Here is a 7987-nt window from a genome sequence, read left to right on the forward strand (position 1 = left end):
GCCTATTCTGTGGAGTAGGGAGGATCATCCTCCCCGGGTTGATAATCCGGGTCACTTGGCATTAGTGGTGGCACCTCAGGTTGGTGGATACAAATTCACGAAGGTTCTCATGGATGGAGGCAGCAACATCAACATCCTATATTATGAGACTTTTCATCGCATGGGGTTGACTGATAAAAATCTCAAGACGTCCAACACTGTTTTTCATGGAGTAGTGCCCGGTAAGTCGGCATACCCAGTGGGTAAGATTGAGCTGGAAGTAGCCTTTGGGTATGAGCATGATTCCAGGGCTGAGAAGCTGACTTTTGAAGTGGTCAAAATCAAGAGCCTGTATCACGCCCTGTTTGGACGGCCGGCTTATGCAAAGTTTATGGCACGGCCGTGTTATGTTTATCTGCAGCTCAAGATGCCGGGTCACAAGGGCACCATTGATACATCTCCGTCGTATCTATAATTTTTTATTGTTCCATGCCAATATTATACAACTTTCATATACTTTTTGGCAACTTTTTATACCACCATTGATACGTCTCCGTCGTATCTATAATTTTTGATTGTTCCATGCCAATATTATACAACTTTCATATACTTTTTGGCAACTTTTTATACTATTTTTGGGACTAACATATTGATCCAGTGCCCAGTGCCAGTTCCTGTTTGTTGCATGTTTTATGTTTCGCAGAAACCCCATATCAAACGGAATCCAAACGGGATAAAAACGGACGGAGAATATTTTTGGAATATTTGGAGAATATGGGAAGAAGAATCAACGCGAGACGGTGCCCGAGGGGGGCACGAGGCAGGGGGCGCGCCTGCCCCCCTCGTGGGCCCCCCGTAAGGAGGTTGCTGCTCTTCTTTGGCCGCAAGAAAGCTAATTTTCGGAAAAAATCTCGGCGAAGGTTTCAATCCAATCGGAGTTACGTATCTCCATATATATACGAAACGGTGAAAGGGCAGAACGCCGGGAGCGCAGAAACAGAGAGAGACAGATCCAATCTCGGAGGGGCTCTCGCCCCTCCCACGCCATGGAGATCATGGACCAGAGGGGAAACCCTTCTCCCATCTAGGGAGAAGGTCAAGGAAGAAGAAGAAGAAGGAGGGGGGCTCTCTCCCCCTCGCTTCCGGTGGCGCCGGAGTGCCACCGGGGGCCATCATCATCACCGCAATCTACACCAACACCTCCATCATCTTCACCAACATCTCCATGACCTTCCCCCATCTATCTATAACGTTCCACTCTCCCGCAACCCGTTGTACCCTCTACTTGAACATGGTGCTTTATGCTTCATATTATTATCCAATGATGTGTTGCCATCCTATGATGTCTGAGTAGATTTTCGTTGTCCTATCGGTGGTTGATGAATTGCTATGATTGATTTAATTTGCTTGTGGTTATGTTGCTGTCCTTTGGTGCCCATCATATGAGCGCGCGCGTGGATCACACCATAGGGTTAGTTGTATGTTGATAGGACTATGTATTGGAGGGCAAGAGTGATAGAAGCTTCAACCTAGCATAGAAATTGATGCATACGGGATTGAAGGGGGACCAATATATCTTAATGCTATGGTTGGGTTTTACCTTAATGAACGTTAGTAGTTGCGGATGCTTGCTAATAGTTCCAATCATAAGTGCATAGAATTCCAAGTCAGGGATGACATGCTAGCAGTGGCCTCTCCCACATAAAACTTGCTATCGGTCTAGTAAAGTAGTCAATTGCTTAGGGACAATTTCGCAACTCCTACCACCACTTTTCCACACTCGCTATACTAACTTTATTGTGTCTTTACCTAAACAGCCCCTACTTTTATTTACGTGCTCTTTATTATCTTGCAAACCTATCCAAAAACACCTACAAAGTACTTCTAGTTTCATACTTGTTTAGGTAAAGCGAACGTCAAGCGTGTGTAGAGTTGTATCGGTGGTCGATAGAACTTGAGGGAATATTTGTTCTACCTTTAGCTCCTCGTTGGGTTCGACACTCTTACTTATCGAAAGAGGCTACAATTGATCCCCTATACTTGTGGGTTATCAAGACCTTTTTCTGGCGCCGTTGCCGGGGAGTCATAGCGTGGGGTGAATATTCTCGTGTGTGCTTGTTTGCTTTATCACTAAGTAATTTTTATTTGCTGTTCTTAGTTGTTTTCTATCTTTAGTTATGGGTAGGAAACGCAAAATACCAAAAAAATTAGTTGTACCTACTGAACCAATGGTTGAAGAACCACTCAAAATCTATCACACTCCTGAAGCTTTTTACTTGGATCATCTTCGATCCTTACGTGCTCGTGCTGAAACCCCAACTAGCTTAGTTGAGGGCAAATCTTTAGATGAGCATGCTTGTTATGTGCGACACCGCATATCTAAAAAGGGAAACTTTTACTGGATCAAATTCATCGTTTGCAATGCTATGCTTGGAATTTATGTGAAATATATGATGTTACTTGTTGTTCTGAAAACCCTAAGAAACACCTTCCCTACCAATGTGAGTTTATCGATAATGGAATCGTATCTTCATATGCTAAGGGTGTTTATAATTACTATGATGTTCAACAAATTGAAGAATTTGTTGCTTTTAAGGGTGCTTATGAAATTGCTTCTTTGATTGAAAAGTATGATGCTACTCTTTACAAATCTGAAAATTTTGCCATACTTAAATATTGCTATGATAATTATGCTTCTAATGCTTATGTTAAACCATATATTGAGGACTCCTCCGCTGTCCAAGAAGAGACTAATATTTTGCAGGAGTCTATGGAAGAAGAAATTGATGAAACTGTGAGCTCATTGGATGAAAAAGATGATGAGGAGAGCGAAGAACAAAAGGAGGAAGAGCGGATTAGCTACCCGTGCCCACCTTCTAATGAGAGTAACTCTTCAACTCATACATTGTTTAATTTCCCTTCGTGCTTACCGAAGGATGATTGCTATGATGACTGTTATGATCCCGTTGATTCTCTTGAAATATCCCTTTTTGATGATGCTTGCTATGCTTGTGGCCATGATGCCAATATGAATGATGCTTATGGAGATGAACTTGCTATAGTTCCTTATGTTAAACATGAAATTGTTGCTATTGCACCCACACATGATAGTCCTATTATCTTTTTGAATTCTCCAAACTACACTATCTCGGAGAAGTTTGCTTTTATTAAGGATTATATTGATGGGTTGCCTTTTACCGTTGCACATGATGATTTTGATGAATATAATATGCATGTGCTTGCTTCTCCTACTTGCAATTATTATGAGAGAGGAACTACATCTCCGCCTCTCCATGTTTCCAACATGATAAAATTGCAAGAAACTGTTTATACTATGCATTAGCCTTTACTATGTGTGCATGAATTGTTCTTTTATGACATGCCGATGCATAGGAAGAGGGTTAGACTTCGTCATTGCTTGATATATGTTACTTTGTGCTCACTACTAAATGCCAAATCATTGCTAATAAAAAATGGCTTTGATATACCTTGGGATCCGGGTGGATCCATTACTTGAGCACTATATGCCTAGCTTAATGGCTTTAAAGAAAGCGCTGCCAGGGAGACAACCCGGAAGTTTTAGAGAGTCATTTATTTCTGTTGTGTGCTTTTATTTAGTTTAAAAACAAAAAAATAAAGAGGGGAACCCAAAACTTTTCAATAAGAAAAGTGAAAGTGAGATAGACGAGCATTGTGAAAGTGGGGGACATCCTTAAACTTGTTCATGCCCATGGAAACTTTGTGAATCTTAATTACAGAAACTTTTCAACAAAAATAATTATCCCCTTGTACAATTCCATTGTATTATAAAAATAATGTGCCAAGGTTTGCCTTTAGGATGTTTACAATGCTTGTTGGTTTGTACGGTGCAGGACAGAAACTTTGGCTGTAGTGCACGATTTATAATTTTTTACTGGAACGTCAAACGGTTCTGATTCTTTTTTCACTGTATTTCTATACAAATTGGTTATGTTTCCTAATTATGGCAGAATTTTTGAAGTATCAGAAGTATGGTGAATGTTCAGATTATTACAGACTGTTCTGTTTTAGACAGATTCTGTTTTTGATGCATAGTTTGCTTGTTTTGATGAAACTATCAATTTATATCAGTGGATTAAGCTATGAAAAAATTATATTACAGTAGCTACAATGCCAAAACAAAATATGAATTGGTTTGCAACAGTACTTAGAGTAGTGATTTGCTTTATTATACTAACGGATCTTACCAAGTTTTCTGTTGAAGTTTTGTGTGGATGAAGTGTTCGATGATCGAGAAGGTCTTGATGTGAGAAGAAGGAAGAGAGGAAAGAGCTCAAGCTTGGGGATGCCCGAGGCACCCCAAGTAAATATTAAAGGAGACTCAAGCATCTAAGCTTGGGGATGCCCCGGAAGGCATCCCCTCTTTCTTCAACAAGTATCGGTATGTTTTCGGATTCGTTTCATTCATGTGATATGTGCAAATCTTGGAGCGTCTTTTGCATTTAGTTTTCATTTTTCTTTTATGCACCATGCTGGTATGAGATAGTTCTTGGTTGACTTATAGAATGCTCTTTGCACTTCACTTAAATCTTTTGAGTATGGCTTTATAGAATGCTTCATGTGCTTCACTTATATCATTTGAAGTTTGGATTGCCTGTTTCTCTTCACATAGAAACCCGCCATTTGTAGAATGCTCTTTTGCTTCACTAATATTTGTTAGAGCGTGGGCATATCTTTTGTAGAAAGAATTAAACTCTCTTGCTTCACTTATATCTATTTAGAGAGATGACAGGAACTGGTCATTCACATGGTTAGTCATAAAATCCTACATAAAACTTGTAGATCACTGAATATGATATGTTTGATTCCTTGCAATAGATAAAGGTGGTGATATTAGAGTCGTGCTAGTTGAGTAATTGTGAAACTGAGAAATACTTGTGTTGAGGTTTGCAAGTCCCGTAGCATGCACGTATGGTGAACCATTATGTAACGAAGTTGGAGCATAAGGTGTTCTTTTATTGCTTTCCTTATGAGTGGCGGTCAGGGACGAGCGATGGTATTTTCCTAACAATCTATCCCTCTAGGGGCATGCGTAGAAGTACTTTGCTTCGAGGGCTAATAAACTTTTGCAATAAGTATATGAGTTCTTTATGACTAATGTGAGTCCATGGATTATACGCACTCTCACCCTTCCATCATTGCTAGCCTCTTCGGTACCGTGCATTGCCCTTTCTCACCTCAAGAGTTGGTGCAAACTTCGCCGGGGCATCCAAACCCTGTGATATGATACGCTTTATCACACATAAACCTCCTTATATCTTCCTCAAAACAGCCACCATACCTACCTATCATGGCATTTCCATAGCCATTCCGAGATATATAGCCATGCAACTTCCATCATCATCATATACATGACTTGAGCATCATTGTCATATTGCTTTGCATGATCGTAAGATAGCTAGCATGATATTTTCATGGCTTGTCCATTTTTTGATGTCATTGCTACGCTACAACATTGCACATCCCGGTACACCGCCGGAGGCATTCATATAGAGTCATATCTTTGTTCTAGTATCGAGTTGTAATATTGAGTTGTAAGTAAATAAAAGTGTGATGATCATCATTATTAGAGCATTGCCCCAGTGAGGAAAGGATGATGGAGACTATGATTCCCCCACAAGTCGGGATGAGACTTCGGACTTTAAAAATAAATAAAAGAGGCCAAAGAAGCCCAAATAAAAAAAGAGGCCAAAGAAGCCCACCAAAAAAAGAAAAAAAAAGAAAAAAAAGAGAGAAAAAGAGAGAAGGGGCAATGTTACTATCCTTTTACCACACTTGTGCTTCAGAGTAGCACCATGTTCTTCATATAGAGAGTCTCTTGAGTTATCACTTTCATATACTAGTGGGAATTTTCATTATAGAACTTGGCTTGTATATTCCAATGATGGGCTTCCTCAAATGCCCTAGGTCTTCATGAGCAAGCAAGTCGGATGCACACCCACTTAGTTTCAGTTTGATCTTTCATACACTTATAGCTCTAGTGCATCCGTTGCATGGCAATCCCTACTCCTCACATTGACATCAATTGATGGGTATCTCCATAGCCCGTTGATTAGCCGCGTCGATGTGAGACTTTCTCCTTTTTGTCTTCTCCACACAAACCTCCATCATCATATGCTATTCCACCTATAAGTGCTATATCCATGGCTTGCACTCATGTATTGCGTGAGGGTTGAAAAGGCTGAAGCGCGTTAAAAAGTATGAACCAATTGCTCGGCTTGTCATCGGGGTTGTGCATGATTTGAATGCTTTGTGTGGTGAAGATGGAGCATAGCCAGACTATATGATTTTGTAGGGATAAGCTTTCTTTGGCTATGTTATTTCAATAAGACATAATTGCTTGGTAGGTATGCTTGAAGTATTATTGTTTTTATGTCAAATGATAGACTATTGCTTTGAATCACTCGTGTCTTGATATTCATGCTATGATTAAATATGTGATCAAGATTATGCTAGGTAGCATTCCACATCAAAAATTATCTTTTTTATCATTTACCTACTCGAGGACGAGCAGGAATTAAGCTTGGGGATGCTGATACGTCTCCGTCGTATCTATAATTTTTTATTGTTCCATGCCAATATTATACAACTTTCATATACTTTTTGGCAACTTTTTATACTATTTTTGGGACTAACATATTGATCCAGTGCCCAGTGCCAGTTCCTATTTATTGCATGTTTTATGTTTCGCAGAAACCCCATATCAAACGGAATACAAACGGGATAAAAACGGACGGAGAATATTTTTGGAAAATTTGGATAATATGGGAAGAAGAATCAACGCGAGATGGTGCCCGAGGGGGGCACGAGGCAGGGGGGCGCGCCTGCCCCCCTGGGCGTGCCTGCCCCCCTCGTGGCCCCCCCGTAAGGCGGTTGCTGCTCTTCTTTGGCCGCAAGAAAGCGAATTTTTGGAGAAAAAAATCTCGGCGAAGGTTTCAATCCAATCGGAGTTACAGATCTCCATATATATACGAAACGGTGGAAGGGCAGAACGCCGGGAGCGCAGAAACAGAGAGAGACAGAGAGACAGATCCAATCTCGGAGGAGCTCTCGCCCCTCCCATGCCATGGAGATCATGGACCAGAGGGGAAACCCTTCTCCCATCTAGGGAGAAGGTCAAGGAAGAAGAAGAAGGAGGGGGGGCTCTCTCCCCCTCGCTTCCGGTGGCGCCGGAGTGCCACCGGGGGCCATCATCATCACCGCGATCTACACCAACACCTCCATCATCTTCACCAACATCTCCATCACCTTCCCCATCTTTCTATAGCGGTCCACTCTCCTGCAACCCGTTGTACCCTCTACTTGAACATGGTGCTTTATGCTTCATATTATTATCCAATGATTTGTTGCCATCCTATGATGTCTGAGTAGATTTTCGTTGTCCTATCGGTGGTTGATGAATTGCTATGATTACTTTAATTTGCTTGTGGTTATGTTGTTGTCCTTTGGTGCCCATCATATGAGCGCGCGCATGGATCACACCATAGGGTTAGTTGTATGTTGATAGGACTATGTTTGGAGGGCAAGAGTGACAGAAGCTTCAACCTAGCATAGAAATTGATGCATACGGGATTGAAGGGGGACAAATATAACTTAATGCTATGGTTGGGTTTTACCTTAATGAACGTTAGTAGTTGCGGATGCGTGCTAATAGTTCCAATCATAAGTGCATAGAATTCCAAGTCAGGGATGACATGCTAGCAGTGGCCTCTCCCACATAAAACTTGCTATTGGTCTAGTAAAGTAATCAATTGCTTAGGGACAATTTCGCAACTCCTACCACCACTTTTCCACACTCGCTATACTAACTTTATTGTGTCTTTACCTAAACATCCCCTACTTTTAATTTACGTGCTCTCTATTATCTTGCAAACCTATCCAAAAACACCTACAAAGTACTTCTAGTTTCATACTTGTTTTAGGTAAAGCGAACCTCAAGCGTGCGTAGAGTTGTATCGGTGGTCGATAG

The sequence above is a fragment of the Triticum aestivum genome, chromosome 2D (assembly GCF_018294505.1).
Source record: "Triticum aestivum cultivar Chinese Spring chromosome 2D, IWGSC CS RefSeq v2.1, whole genome shotgun sequence".
Classification (NCBI taxonomy): domain Eukaryota; kingdom Viridiplantae; phylum Streptophyta; class Magnoliopsida; order Poales; family Poaceae; genus Triticum; species Triticum aestivum.